We start from the raw sequence: 15,105 nt of genomic DNA on the forward strand, positions 1-15,105 counted from the left end.
TTGTTGAAATTAAAGAATCACATTGGTCAATATCTGCATTTATTTGTTAAATGTAAATTGTTCAATTAATTTATATAGTAGACAACATGGAGTGTGGTGTCACACTTAGAATATCATGTTGTCGGTTCTCTATAAATTATAAACAGTTGCTCGCGACTAAGATAGAAAGGAACAAACTATAAGTATAGTCGTAATATAATTAAGTATTAGTTTATCTTAACTAATAAATTACACTGATACACCTTAAGTGTATTGAGTAGGATCATTTAGGTAAGTTCTTTTTGTACTGACTTAGTAAAAGAACTAAACCTTAGTTATTATGGAAGTGTGTGCTCTTAATCCTAATATAATAACAAGCACATATATTTAATATTTATTTCTTTGATTTATCAAAGGGTGAGGTTTAGCTCGATAAATCAATATGCCCGATAAGTTGGGAAATGATATTACTTATAGTGTGTGTTGTTGATTATAGAAGGAATCTGTGTCCTAGTTATCTAGGTTGAGAATGTCTCCAAGAGGAGCTCATAAGGATTGCCATGTTAAACCCTGCAGGTGGACTTAGTCTGACATGACAATGAAGTTGAGTGGTACTACTCTTGGAACTAGATATTAATTAAGTGAGTTGTCAATAATTTACTTAATTAGTGGACATTCGTAATCTTAAACACAGGGAGATTAACACACTCATGATAAGAAGGAGCCCATAATGTAATTTGGGATTGGTGCGGTAGTGCGGTAATAACTCTTTAGTGGAATGAGTTGTTATCGATGAACTTGAGTTGTGTGTTCGGGGCGAACACGGGATACTCAAGCTCATCGGAAGGCCAAAACCAATTTCTCCTCTAGGTCCCTGTCGTAGCCTCATTATAGCCTCAAGTACATCCAAATGTAAGGCTCTTCTTGGTGTCCAAGAAGGGGGTTGGACCATTGCTTGGTGACCAAGCAATGGCCGGCCACATCCTCTTGAAGGGGCCGGCCCTATAGCTTGGGGACCAAGCTTGTAGAGTCTGGCCACAATAATTCAAAAAGGGAGGGTTGATTTAAATTTTTAAAATCTTCTCTTTGTAGAAAACTATAAGTTTTAAAAGAGAGATTTTAATTTTTAAAACTTTCCTAATTTGAATTTGGCCACATGTTTTAATAGAGAGTTTTAAAAGTTTTAAAACTTTCCTTTTTTAACCATCCTCATAGTTTAGGAAAAAAGGGAGATAAGTTTTAAAATTAAAATTTTCTATCATCATGTTAAAAAAGGAAATTTTATAAGAGTTTTTTTAAATTTTAAAACATGGTTTTAATTTTTAGAAACTTTCCTTTTGTAACTCATACTTTAGGAAAGAGAGCTTATAAATTTTATAAGAGGATTTCTTCTTGTAAATTTTTTTTTAAAAAAAAATATATTATTTTCCTTTCCTTTTAATTGTGGCCAGCCACCTTGCTTGGTGCCCAAGCAAGGGCCAGCCAATAGGATTAAATCAATCCCAATCCTAAACCAAGTAGGATTGATCTCAACCATTGATTGATGATTGATTCAATCAAGAGGAAAGAAAAGGAAAATAAAAAGGGAAAAGGAAAATTATTAAAATCTTTCCTTATTTGCCTTGGGCAAGTAATATAAAAGAAGGGGTAAGGGGGCTTCATGAGACAACTCTTATTCTATTGCTTGGGTGATCTCTTGGTGGTCGGCCCTCTCCCTTCTTCTTTCCCTTTGCTCTCTTTTCCTTGGTGGAGGTGGTGGCCGAATATTGCAAGGAGGAGAAGTTCTCTTTTGGGTGGTGTTGATCTTGGAGGTTCGTCACCCACACGACGTCCAAGGCGAGGCGAGGAATACGGCAAAAGATCTCGAGGTCATTAGCATACAAAGAGAATGTATAATTAGCAATTATTTTCCGCATCATGCTAGTTTTTTTCTCTTTGTAAGAATTCTAAATACAAGAGGCAATTAGATCTAGTTTTTCGAAATAGTTTTTTGAGTTTGTGTTTTCTTCTTTTTCGAACTTGTGTTTCGATTGTTCCTTTTGGTTAACCTAGAGTTATTTAAGGAAATAAATATTAGCTTTCCTTAAAAGACTTTGCCTAGGCGGTGGTGGTTGCTCCCATATCTAAGAAGGTCATGTGCCTCGCCATGCAGTCCTGGAAGCCAATTTTGGAAATTAATATTTATGGAATTAATAATCTAGGTAGGTTTGAATCAATAGTGTTAAGTTCCGCTTGCGATTCAAATCTAAACCATTAAGAACAGATAAGTTAAATTTGGAATCAATGATGTTAAGTTCCGTCTGCGATTCCTAATTTAACTTCTAAAGAACACAATAGGTTATTTAAGGAAAGGTTCGACACTTGTACAAAAATCTTTGTACAGTGGAACTGGTACGTTTTCCTAGGATTAACCAACAATCGTGCGAGGTTTCCAGTGAGAATGAGAGTGCTGGTCGTGTGCACCACACTGCCGTGTCAGGTTTCCAGAGGCGAAGGCAGTACAGGTTGTGTAGATCTACACGGCCATGTAAGGGGATCATTGGTAGAGGTAAGCCACGGCCGTGTACCTCATATGGTCGTGTGAGGTTGGCAGAGAAGAGAATGGAGCAGGCCGTGTGAACCTCACACGGCCGTGCTTCGGGGTCGTGTGGCGCCCAATCTGCTCTTCTATATAAGGCTTCCTTCAAGATTTGAAAGGGGATCTTCTGCCCTTTGGGAAAAAAGAAGATTTGGGTGATTTCCCTCCATCTTGGAGGGATTTTCCGATGATTCTAAGGAGGATCTTCACCGATTCGACTCCAAGATCGAAGGATTGGATCCGAAGACGATTCTTCTCCGTAGATAAGTTTTCTTTCTCTCCTTTCTTGGATTTGAGGGATTAAGAATGCTTATAATCTTTGTTTCTTGGGATTTCTTTCTTCGATTTATGGAGTAGATCTTTTATTCTAGGATGGAGGGAGTATTTATAAGGAAATCTTGTTGTAAAACTCTTGTGGATATGCCAATTTCCCATTTCTATGATTTTGTCCTATTTTGTATCTATTTGATCTTGTGTGGAATGTTGTGATTGTGCCTAATTACCATGCTTAATTGAATGTTTGGATATCTTATGGATCTTGTAGAGGTAATTCCTCATTTGATTTTCTGAGGGATCTTCGTGACAGGAACATGCCCGTGTAAGGATGTTTGAGGGAGGATCTTGAAGGTGAAATAGGGTTATTCAAGGGGGTAGGATAGATTTATGTATTAATCTTTATACCTAGATGCGTTTAATGAGAGATGAATTCTTATGTTGATTATCTGAGGGACACACGTGACAAGCAAGCCCGTGTAAGGACAACATAGGTTCATTCCTATTTGATCACATTTAGGTGTAGATTTCAGTCCTAGGTCGGTTGTCTATTGCAAGAGAGAACCAACAACCTTCTACAAATGAAGGACAATTGAGGAATGAGATTTGGGTAGATCATTTACATTGAGTAACCTTACAAGGAAACCAAAACTCCTAGAACATCCCTTATCATTGCCCTTATTCTTGTTTCCTAACTTTTCATTTGCATCTTTACCTTTGGTAGATTTACTTTGTACTTGTTAACTCATTGAATTGTTGTTTAGCTAACTCGCTTTGAGATATTCTTAGTGTTTATTCCAGTCCCTGTGGATACGATAATCTTTTATATTACTTGCAATATTTCCGTACACTTGCGGAGGTCAACAGAGGCACCTTGGAGTGACCATGGAGGCGCCTCAAGCAGGATAAGAGGAGAAGATTTCAGCACTGATCCACGCAGCTGACTCGATAACTTGGAGGCGCCTTGAATGGGGTTTGAGGCGCCTCAAATAGGCTATATAAGGGGACTCGAACAGCAGCCTTAAGACAACAATATACAAGTGATCTAGCCATTGTTCGCTACTCAAGAGACGCCCTGAAGTGCTGTTACAAGTCACCGACGACCCGGAGCTTCGAGATTCCTAATTTGTGCTGTCGGTATAACTTTTTGTTTTCACTTATTGTAATACACACTTGTAACCGTTTTGCGCCATTATAGTTGTTGCCCACCGAAAGCGATCAACGATCGCGGGCCTTGGAGTAGGAGTCGCCCTAGGCTCCGAACCAAGTAAACTTTTAGTGTCTTTCTGTGTTTGTTGTTATTTCTTTCTATTCCGCTGCTTACTCGTCGAGTTGTACGATTTTTCACCTACAACTTGTTAGCGGAAGCAAGTAGAAATGAAGGAAAGACAAGAAACACAAGAAAACAATGCTAACTCCTTGGTTTACTTGGTCTCCACCTCCTTGAGGTGACTAATCCAAGGCACACACCCACACAATCAAGCTCCAATATGAACTTCTCCTTCTCGTTATCACAAACGAAGGTGGAGAAACCTTTATAAGGTTGCCTCTTCCTCTTACAAGATGAAATCTAGGCTTAGGAGGAAGAGACTCAAAATCTTTTGCTTGGAAATCACTTGGAGAGCTCTATCTTTTCTTAGCACAATGAGTATTCGAGAGAGTTTTTGCTACAGTGCATTTCCCCTTTTTATTTGTCTTCAAAAGTAGTCGTTTCTCATGTGATCGTCGCCGTCGATCGATTGAGCACATCTCCAATCGATTCAAATATAGTCGTTGAGCGTCGTCACGATCGATTGGGTCAACACTGGATCGATTCAGCCGCATATTTCATAAGTACAGAAGTGGATTCAATCGATCGACCAATCGATTGGTTACCTCCGATCGATCGGCTGATCGATTCAAAATCGCACTGCTCCTTCATGCAGAAGTCTTGTGAATCGATCGACCGATCGATTGGTTATCTCCAATCGATTGGCTGATCGATCCAGGTTCGCACTATGCTCTTGCACAGAAAGCATGTGAATCGATCGACCGACCAATCGATTGGATTCCTCCAATCGATTGGCGGATCGATCCAAGTTCTTTCTGTGCTCTCGCGCAAAGGATCTCAATCGATCGGTTGATCGATTCAGCAGTATTCTGTTCCATAGTTATACGCCTCAATCGATTTACCAATCGATTGCTTGCTAGTTTCCCAACTAATACCTCGTGCCAGATGAACGTATCCCTGGATTTTCTTGCCAAGACTCCGGTCCTCGACCTTCTTGGACTTCTCTTGCCTTACACCTGATCTTCTGACCTACAAGGACTTTTCCTGCTAAGACTCCGGTACTCGACCTTCTTGGACTTCTTCCTGCAAAACTTGCAGCACAGGTTAGATCCAAACGTATTAACCTAAACTTAAATAGTTGTCAACACATTAAAAACATCCAGGGCATGATTGCACCAACACCTGATTCCACTGTAGTGAGCCCAGACATTAAAAGAGGAATTATAAATTGCATCTAAAGGAAGTTAAAAAGAAGAGAAGTGGGACTTCTATCTCAGGTATATATGTTATAAAAGTCAATCTATCTATTTCTTCTTCATGGATATTTGATATCGGTTGTGCATCTCACATTTGTACTAATGTAAAGGACCTAAGAAAGACTAGATCGTTGACAAAGAGCGAAGTGGACCTATGCATAGGTAATGGTACAAAAGTTGTTACTATAGTTGTAGGAGCATATTCCTTATCTTTGTCCACTAAGCTAATTTTGAAACTTGAAAAGTGCTATTATGTGTCTACTTTAACTAGGAACATTATCTTTATTTCTTGTTTGAACAAGAAAGGTTTTTCATATACAATAAAAGATAGATATTGTTCTATTTATTTAAATGAAATATTCTATTGTAGTGCACATCTTCTGAATGGACTCTATATTCTAGACTTTAAAAGCTCAATCTATAACATAAATACAACACGTTTTAAATCTAATGATTTAAACCAAATATATCTCTGGCATTGTCGCTTGGGTCATATAAATGAGAATTGCATATCACAACTCCATAAGGATATACTTTTGGACTCATTTGATTTTGAATCATATGAGGTATGTGAATCTTGTCTATTAAGCAAGATGACAAAGGCTCCTTTTAGTGGACACAGCGAAAGAGATAATGATTTATTAGAACTCATACATACTGATGTTTGTCGCTCTTTCAATATAGCAGCTAGAGAAGACTATCAATACTTTATTACTTTTACTTGATTTAGTAGATATGAATATGTGTATCTAATGAAACACTAGTCAGAATCCTTTGAAAAGTTCAAAAATTCTAGAATGAAGTACAAAATCAACTTGATAAGTGCATTAAGATGTTTCGATCAAATTGAGGTGGACAATAACTTAGCCAAGAATTTCATGACCATTTTGTTGAGTTTAAGATCATATCTCAATTGACTTCACTTGGAACATTACAGTAGAATGGTATATCAGAGAGAAAAAAATCATACTTTGTTAAATATTATAAGATCAATGATGAGTCAAATAGGTCTTCCTACTTATTTTTGGGGGCATTCTCTAGAGATAGTTGCTTTCACATTTAACCGCGTTCCATCTAAAATCGTCATAAAGATACCATATATAATATGAACTGAGAAGAGTCCCAAAATATCTTTTATAAATATTTAGGATTATGAGGCTTACATTCGACGTCAAGTCTCAGAGAAGTTAGAATCCAAATCAGATAAGTATTTTTCATAGGATATTCCAAGGAAACAAAGGAATATTATTTTTATAATCCCACACAAGGAAAAATGTTTGTCACTAGAAATGGTGTTTTTCTAGAAAAAGAATTTATTTCTAAAGGAGTTAGTTAGAGGAAAGTTGATCTTGAAAAAATTTGAGATACATAAATTAACACTGAGACCTTGATGGAAATTGAACAGACACCTCAAAATGTTGTGGATCATTAAGCTATTACACAGTAATAAGTTGTGGAGCAATGATAACCAACATTTGGACAGATTATTTTAGCCTTATTTCTCAGTGTTTTTATCATCTCTTGTATCTAAAATTAGGTTTTTAGTGGATTCACGAGTTTGGATATTTTATAGTCTTCATTTCAATTCCAATTCATTTGATGGATATTTTAGCTATTATTTTATTATATTTTATTTTACAGGAATTGAAGGAGATATCAACAATTCCTATTCATTTGATGGATATTTTAACTATTATGTTATTATATTTTATTTTACAGGAATTGAAGGAGACAACAATTGAGGAGAAGAGTACCGGTTTGATCCAAGTGATTGTTGGGTTCACTCATCATAAGTTTAGAGTAAAAGAAGGAGATTAAAATTAAGAGCCTAAATTCAAAGTCTCATCTAAATCCCAATTTCAAAAGCTCAAGAAGAAAACCTAAAACCTAATTTAGTTGGGCTTCAATATTTAAATCTGATTTGAACTAGTTGCTTTGAAAGGATAATTTGGTGCACTTGATTCAATGGCTAGGTTTAAAACCTAATACGGTTCAAAACCTAATCCGGTTCAAGAATTAGGGGCTTGCGGCTTGGAGCTAGAGCAGAAGGCACTTGCGATCCCTCATCTTCTCCAAATCCTCGACGCTCACCTTCTGTTATCTCCTAAGCAACCGACGATGAAGAAGGTGGCTAATAGCAAGGCTCGGGGCTAGTGTTGGTTTTGTGCATTTATTCTTCTCCCCATTGAAGATGACGAATAAGCAACGGCGGCATTTCTGGCGGAGCTGCAGCGACGACGATCATCGGGCAGCGCTGGATTGATCTATTTGGTGAGGTTCTTCATTCTCCTCGCATTCCAGTCAGGGTTCAGCATCTGAGCTTAGGGTTCCTTGCTGGACGCATTGAAGAAAACAGGGACTCAGATCATCACTGGTGGCTATTTCCCCTTCACTGGAGAATTCCAGCCAGATTTCTTCCAGATTCTGGTACCACACGACCTCAATCTGCCGAACACGGTAAAGAGGGTAGAGTAGGGTTGACGGATCTTGGCTAGAATTCCTTCGCAATCAGCAGGTTTCCAAGGAGTGGTTTCTTTATGGAAGCCGTGCTTCCATCGTCGCCAATCAGCAACATCACCATCCACTGGATTCAGGAGATTCCAAGTGACAGCGGAGTTCTCCTCAGTGGTTCACACTTGTGGAATTGGGGTTTGGATAGTTTAGTTTACTTCCTTATTTAAATGTTTCATGTTAACGTTCACTTTCATGTTGATTTTTGTGGCTAAGTTCTTATGCATGATAGATTGTTTATTATTGCACTTGTTAGTTTCATTTATGCCTGATTGTTAATCTTGTATCATAGGGTGACAATGTAGTATAAGTTTATCATTTATGCATGATTAGATTTTATTTATTATTGTTAAATTGTTTAGTTCATTCATGTTCGTGTCTAATCTATTGATGATGATTCTTATATCATAGTGTGACAATGTAGTGCAGGATAGTCTTTGATAGTTAATTTTAATTATGCATGTTTATGGTGGTTGTGTAGGTTAAGGGGTTTCGATTGATTATAAATTATTTAATTTGATTTAAGCGAGTGACACTTGTGACATCATCAAATTTTGGCGCCGTTGCTGGAGAACTAGTGGTGTTTGTTTATTTTTAGACTGTACACTAGTTTTCTTTATCTTGTTCTTACTGTTCTGCTTTGTTATTTTATTTTTCTTTCAATATAACTGTTAATGTTTACCTTTTGCTCTTGAACTTTGCAGGTTGAAGACAAGGTGCGAGGGGAGTAATACTACAGCTATGTCATGAATAAAGGCATGTTTTGGCCAATTTCCATCATTTAGATCACCTTTTCAATTTTTCAATATTTTTCATTTTATTTTTTTAATTTTATTCTCTCTTATTTCTATTTCTTTGGTGGTTGTAAAAATTTAAAAATGTTATTAGGGCTTAATTATTTCATCTCATGTATGTATGCATTTTATCTTGTATATTTTCCTATGTTTTGTGATTTTATTTACATAAGTCTTCCAGGTAAGATTAAAAAATCTCTAGTGTGTCATCAGTAGTTTCAATGTTTCAGTGTATGAAGAGGGCCTCATATTTGATAAGCAACATGAAGAACAATACTAAAAAGACTCTCAGAGAGCTTTGGGCACCAGATTTATCAAATGAGTCCTTCTACATTTGATACTCTGATTTAGAGATAGATTTTGAGTTATGGCAAATCATACATTTATTATAGAAGTTTCACGAACTTTCTGATGAAGACCCCAACAAACATCTATAGAAATTTTATATTGTGTGTTCTACATTAAAGTCACATGGTATATCAGAAGAAGATATTATACTTAGAGCATTTCCATTATTACTGCAGATTCAACAAAAGATTTGTTGTACTGTCTCCCACCAATTCTATCATCAATTGGTTCGAGATAAAGAAATTATTTTTGGCGAGGTTCTTTTCTGCTTCTAGGACCATAGCTATTCAGAGGAGTATTTGTGGAGTTCATCAATCCATAGGAGAACCATTAAAAGAATATTGGGAGAGGTTTAAAGGACTTGTTGCTAGTTTCCCTCGGCATCATATTAGCGATTAGCTACTGATTATATACTTCTATGAGGGATTGTGTCCCATGGACAAGAGTATGGTTGATGCAACTAGTGGAGGGGTTTTAGTTAACAAGATATCTACTCAGGCCAAAGAACTTATTGAGATTATGGCTGCAAATTATCTGCAGTTTGGGACTAGATCGGTGATTGTCAAAGATGTTCATTCCTTTGCCAATGTGTTACCGACCAAGATTCAGTATCATCAGCCCAATCCTTAGTATTATTAGCTCCATCAGCAGGACAAGTATAATTTATTTTTAGGATTTAGATATGGAAACACACAACAAGGGACTTTGAGTGGCCCAAGTATTATCAGTATCATCAGCTTGAGTAGGATTTTAGGGAGCAGTTGCAACAATTTTGGCAATAAGAAGAAAGTCAGTTCCAAGAAAGAAAATATTTATCGACACAGTTACAGTTGCTATCAAATCAACTTATCATATCAATTTTTGAGATGGATTGTAGAGTTTGTGATATTCCTGACCTTGTTTCAGCGACTCTATAAATCTCTTCTAGTTTTTTATATCGTGATGTTATAGTTGATCCTGATAATGTTATTGTTGATGATATTATTATTCTAAATATTCTTGATGTTGCAGGTGGTGTTGATAATGATGGAGGTGTAGGGACTTGTGCTCTGGAGACAAAGCCCCAAGAATTGCTTCCTTTGATTATACTACCACTCGAGCAGCTAAGTCTATTGTTGCACTTATTGACAATGGAAGTGTGGGAACATCCCAAGAATCACTTCCTTCCAGTGCATAACTACCAGAACGAGAGGCTTTACTTGACCAAAATGATGACACATTCATTGTTCTAGACCCTCCGGGACCTTTCTGTGTGGTAAGGTCAATATTTCTTCAAAAGTTTTAGAAAATTCCATGGAGGTAATTCATTCTAATTTTATTAGATGTGACATACCTCTTAATTTATCCTCTATTAGTATTGATATTATTTCTAGTTCATCTCACATTACATGCATGCAGGAATGATATCCTTCTCTTTTTAATACTCAAGATTTCTATAGGAATTTCAGTTGGCGTCAATCATGTAAGGGTGCATGCTACCAATTGAAGAAGACACTGACATTTTATGCAATAATGAAGCTTCTGAAGTGGACACTCTAATTGAACTATTATATAATTATGAGAGGAGAGTTATCATTACTTACTGTTGGAGTTCAATCAAAATCTCACATTGAAAAGATTTGGTAAAGATCATGAGTTTAAAAGGATGTAAGATATTTCCATTGGCATGAGGCCTTTTGAGGAGAGCCCAAGAACAAAGTCATGAGGGTCTAAGCCCAAAGTGGACAATATTATGTCATTGTGGAGAGATGTGGACATCCTTCGATCTCAACAAATGGTATCAAAGTCATGGTCCAGACCAGATGCAATGTGAGGTGATCTTAAACGAAGTTAAGGGTAGGCCCGAGGTAGGTCAGGTTGACCAGATGCTTGTGGGAAGGCCCCAAGCAGGTCAGGATAACTAGATGCTTACGGGGAGGCCTAGAGTAAGTCAGGGTAACCAGATACTTGCGGGGAGGCGAGTAGGTCAGGGTGATCAGATGCTCGCAGGGAGGTCCAGAGCAGGTCAAGGTGACCGGATGCGGATGCTTGCGGGAAGGCTCCGAAGCATGTCAAAGTATCGGATATTCGCGGGAAGGTTCGAAGTAGGTTAGGATAACTGGATGTTTGCGGAGAGACCTGGAGCAGGTCAAGGTGACCAGATATTTGTTGGGAGGCGAGTAGGTTAGGGTGATCGGATGCTCGTAAGGAAGCCCGCAGCAGGTCAAGGTGACCAATGCTCGTAGAGAGGCCCGAAGTAGGTCAAGGTGACCGGATGTGAATGCTTGCGGAGAGACCTGGAGCAGGTCAAGGTAACCAGATATTTGTTGGGAGGCGAGTAGGTCAGAGTGATCGGATGCTCGTAAGGAGGCCCGCAGCAGGTCAAGGTGACCAATGCTCGCAAGGAGGCCCGAAGTAGGTCAAGGTGACCAGATGTGGATGCTTGCGGAGAGACCCAGAACAGGTCAGGGTGACCAGATGCTCGCAGGGAGGCCCAAACCATGAGAATAATTGTGGTCCTTCGTTTGAGGGGAGAATTGTTGGGTTTTAATCAAAGTCCCACATTGAAAATATTTGGTAAAGATCATGGGTTTAAAAGGATGTAGGATATCTCCATTGGCATGATGCCTTTTGGGGAGAGCCCAAGACTAAAGTCATCAGGGCCTAGACTCAAAGTGGACAATATCATGCCATTATAGAGAGATGTGGACATCCTTTGGGCACAATACTTATCTTGTGAGGTTTATTTGTTATAAGTCTTAGTTTATTCATTATAGATTAAAGTTATCATGTTTATTAATTAGTGTATGAATTAAATCTATGAATGCTTGGGTTTTGAGATTTAACAACTTAGGTAACTATATTTCACCATCTTCTAAACATAATTGAGAATTGCTGGGGGAATGCTTCTTTAGTTAATTTCTTAATTTGTTCACCTGCACGAGATGTGCAAGAATAAGTGAGAGAGATTTGATAACCAACATTTGAACAGATTATTTTAGTCTTATTTCTCGGTATTTTTATCATCTCTTGCATCCAAAATTAGATTTTTAGTGTGTTTCCCGAGTTTAGATATTTTAGTCTTAATGTATTGAGACTAGTATATAGGTCAATTAATGACTTAATCTTACAAGTAATGGATGTAAGATATCAGGGTGACATATAAATATATATATTAGAGAATATATACTAAATTGACTCGCTATGAGAATGTTTATGGGTCGTTGTATGAGTATCATAAACATTCTTATAGTGACTATTGGTATGAATAGTCTTTAGACCTGAAGTCACTACGATTCCTTACATAAGGAGTTGTGTACTTTAATATTAGTAAACATCATCTGTAACAAGGTGGACTATAAAGTCGATCACTGGATATACAATAAGTTATGTGGTGGGATATGAGTGATGTAGATGGGATCTATCCATTCCATATGACAATAGTGATATCTATGGGCCCCTTGATTAAGTAGGACTATTAAAATGCTTGGTCATACTCAAAATATGAGCTATTAAGCTCATTTGGTTGAGTGAGTCTACTTGGAAATCAAGAAACATAAAGATTAATAACAGGATGATATAGTCTATGCCTGATAGATTAATCTAGATATCAAAGATAGAATAATTGAGTTATATAAGATAATAGACACAGAAAGATTAGGTCAGATCTCGATATTCTCGTCACATAGGTAGCAATGATATATTGCTATATGTCATTAATTGCTTGTGTATCTAAAATGATTTTATAAACATTGCAACGTTACGAGAACCTATTGGGTCCCACACATAGAGAACATGTTGATATGGAGATATATTTATTTTAGTTTGACTAAAATACTATGGACCTTAAGATTAGTGGGTTAATCCAAATGAATCTAAATTAGACTTAAATGAATTCGGATTAGACTCATTGGCTTAATGGATTAATAACTTATTCGGTTTGGGTTAATGGCTTATTGGATTAATGGTTAATCAAATATATTAACATCTAACCCGCTAAATAGGATTAGTGTCCATTAATAGAGATTAATAGAGCATTCATTAAAAGGGAAACCAAAAGGCAAAAAACCTTTTGTATTCATTGGATGAGTACAAAAACCATTTGCAATGTATTTTTGGTTGTAGATTAATTTTTCTAGTCTTCTTCCTCTTCTTCTCTGGGCCGAACACCTTGCTATTGCTAGCACAACGAAGGTTGTTCTTCTTCGAAGACTGAGTTTGTATGATAAACGAAGGTCATGTTCATGTGGATATCGAGGAGGTACAACCACACTAATCATACTAAGATCTATCGAATCAAAGTTACTGCAAGGATTGTACCATTCATGCAACAAAGGAAGCAACTTGAACAATGTTTAATGAATACCAACTTCCCGAATATCTATGGGATGAAGTCGTAAATACAGCATGCTATGTGCAAAATAGGATGATAATAAATAAGAATTATAACAAAACCTCCTATGAACTATATTATAATAAAAACTAAATATTAAATACTTTAAGGTATTTAGATGTTCAATTTACATATTAAACACAAGAAAATACTTAGAAAAATTTACCTCGAAATTAGACAATGGAATCTTTGTAGTGTACTTCCTAAATAGTAGAGGCTATAGAGTTTACAATAATACTACACTAAGAATTGAAGAAACAACGAATGTGAAATTTGATGAAAATAATAACTCTAAAGAATCTAACTCAACTCAAACTTAATATCAACCAATAGACTTTGTTAGGTCTAGCACGGAACTAGGGAGAGCAAGTGATAGCCTAAATCAAATAGATGAATACAAAGATGAACAAAATCAAGCATAAGATAATGAACAAAAACAAACTGAATCTAGAATAATAAGAGTTAGCTCAGACCACTCAGTTGAACAAATAATAGGTGACACAGACCTAAGAGTTCAAACAAAATCGTCAGCTAGAAACCTAAGTCAAATATCCTTAATCTCTAGAATTGAATCCAAAATAATAGAAGAATCTCTACTTGATCTAAACTGGATTATAGCCATGCAGGAAGAACTGAGCCAATTTGAAAGAAATAAAGTCTAGGATTTAGTACCATTACCTAAACATAAAAAGGTCATAGAAATAAAATGGGTGTTTAGAAATAAACTAAGTAAAAATGAGGAAATTGTTAGAAACAAAGATACATTATTAGGTCAAGGGTTTAGTTAAATAGAGAGACTTAAGTATGATGAAACATATGCCCCAATAGTCAGACTTGAGTCTATTAAAATGCTACTAAACTATGCAGCTCATAAAGGATTTAAATTTTATCAAATGGATGTTAAATCCACTTTCTTAAATGGACTAATAAAGGAGGAGGTCTATGTAGGTCAATCACCTAGGCGTGAGAGCCTAGATTATCCTGACCATGTGTTTAAACTAAAGAAAGCATTATATGGTCTTAAACAGGCACCTAGGGTCTAGTATGAAATGTTAACCTCCTATTTAATTTCCAAAGGATTCAACCAAGGTTAAATTGATCTAACTCCATTTGTAAAATCACTTAAACTAGATATTTTTATAGACTAAATTTATATAGATGATATAATTTTTTGTTCAACCAACTCAGAATTTTTATAAGAATTTATACTCTTAATGGAATAAGAATTTGAAATAAGCTTAGTGGGTAAACTAACATATTTCTTAGGTTTACAAATTAAACAAACAAATGAAAGAAATTATGTTTATCAACAAAAATACACAAAAAAAATTACTTAAAAAATTTGGAATGAAAAATACTAAGGAAATAAAAACATCAATGACAACTAACACAGCTTTAGATAATGATCCAAATGAAACATCAGTAGATTTAAAATATTATAGGAGTGCTATAGGCAGCCTTTTGTACTTAACTACAAGTCAACCTGATATTTTATTTGTAATTAGTATGTGTACTAGATATCAAACCTGTGCTAAGGAATTTCACCTAACTAATGTAAAAAAGAATCTTTAGGTACTTTAAAGGCACACTAAATATAGGAATTCGGTATCCTAGAACACGTAATTTTAAACTTCTAGATTACTCTGACCGAGATTATGCTGACTATAAACTAGATCGAAAAAATACAAGTGGTGGATGTCAACTACTTAGACCATTACTTGTGA

The 15,105-nt window shown here is 36.3% G+C and overlaps 1 long non-coding RNA gene across 2 annotated transcripts; it reads left to right on the plus strand.

The window, feature by feature from the left end:
- Positions 1-7,367: 7,367 nt before the first annotated feature.
- LOC122023708 lies at positions 7,368-8,824 on the plus strand. 2 transcript variants are annotated; one of them, XR_006123215.1, is made up of 2 exons: positions 7,368-8,014; positions 8,572-8,824. It is a non-coding gene; the product is annotated as an uncharacterized LOC122023708 (long non-coding RNA). The 2 variants fall into 2 exon arrangements; XR_006123216.1 differs by having other exon boundaries at positions 7,368-8,005.
- Positions 8,825-15,105: the final 6,281 nt, after the last annotated feature.

The sequence above is a fragment of the Zingiber officinale genome, chromosome 1A, assembly GCF_018446385.1.
Source record: "Zingiber officinale cultivar Zhangliang chromosome 1A, Zo_v1.1, whole genome shotgun sequence".
NCBI lineage: Eukaryota > Viridiplantae > Streptophyta > Magnoliopsida > Zingiberales > Zingiberaceae > Zingiber > Zingiber officinale.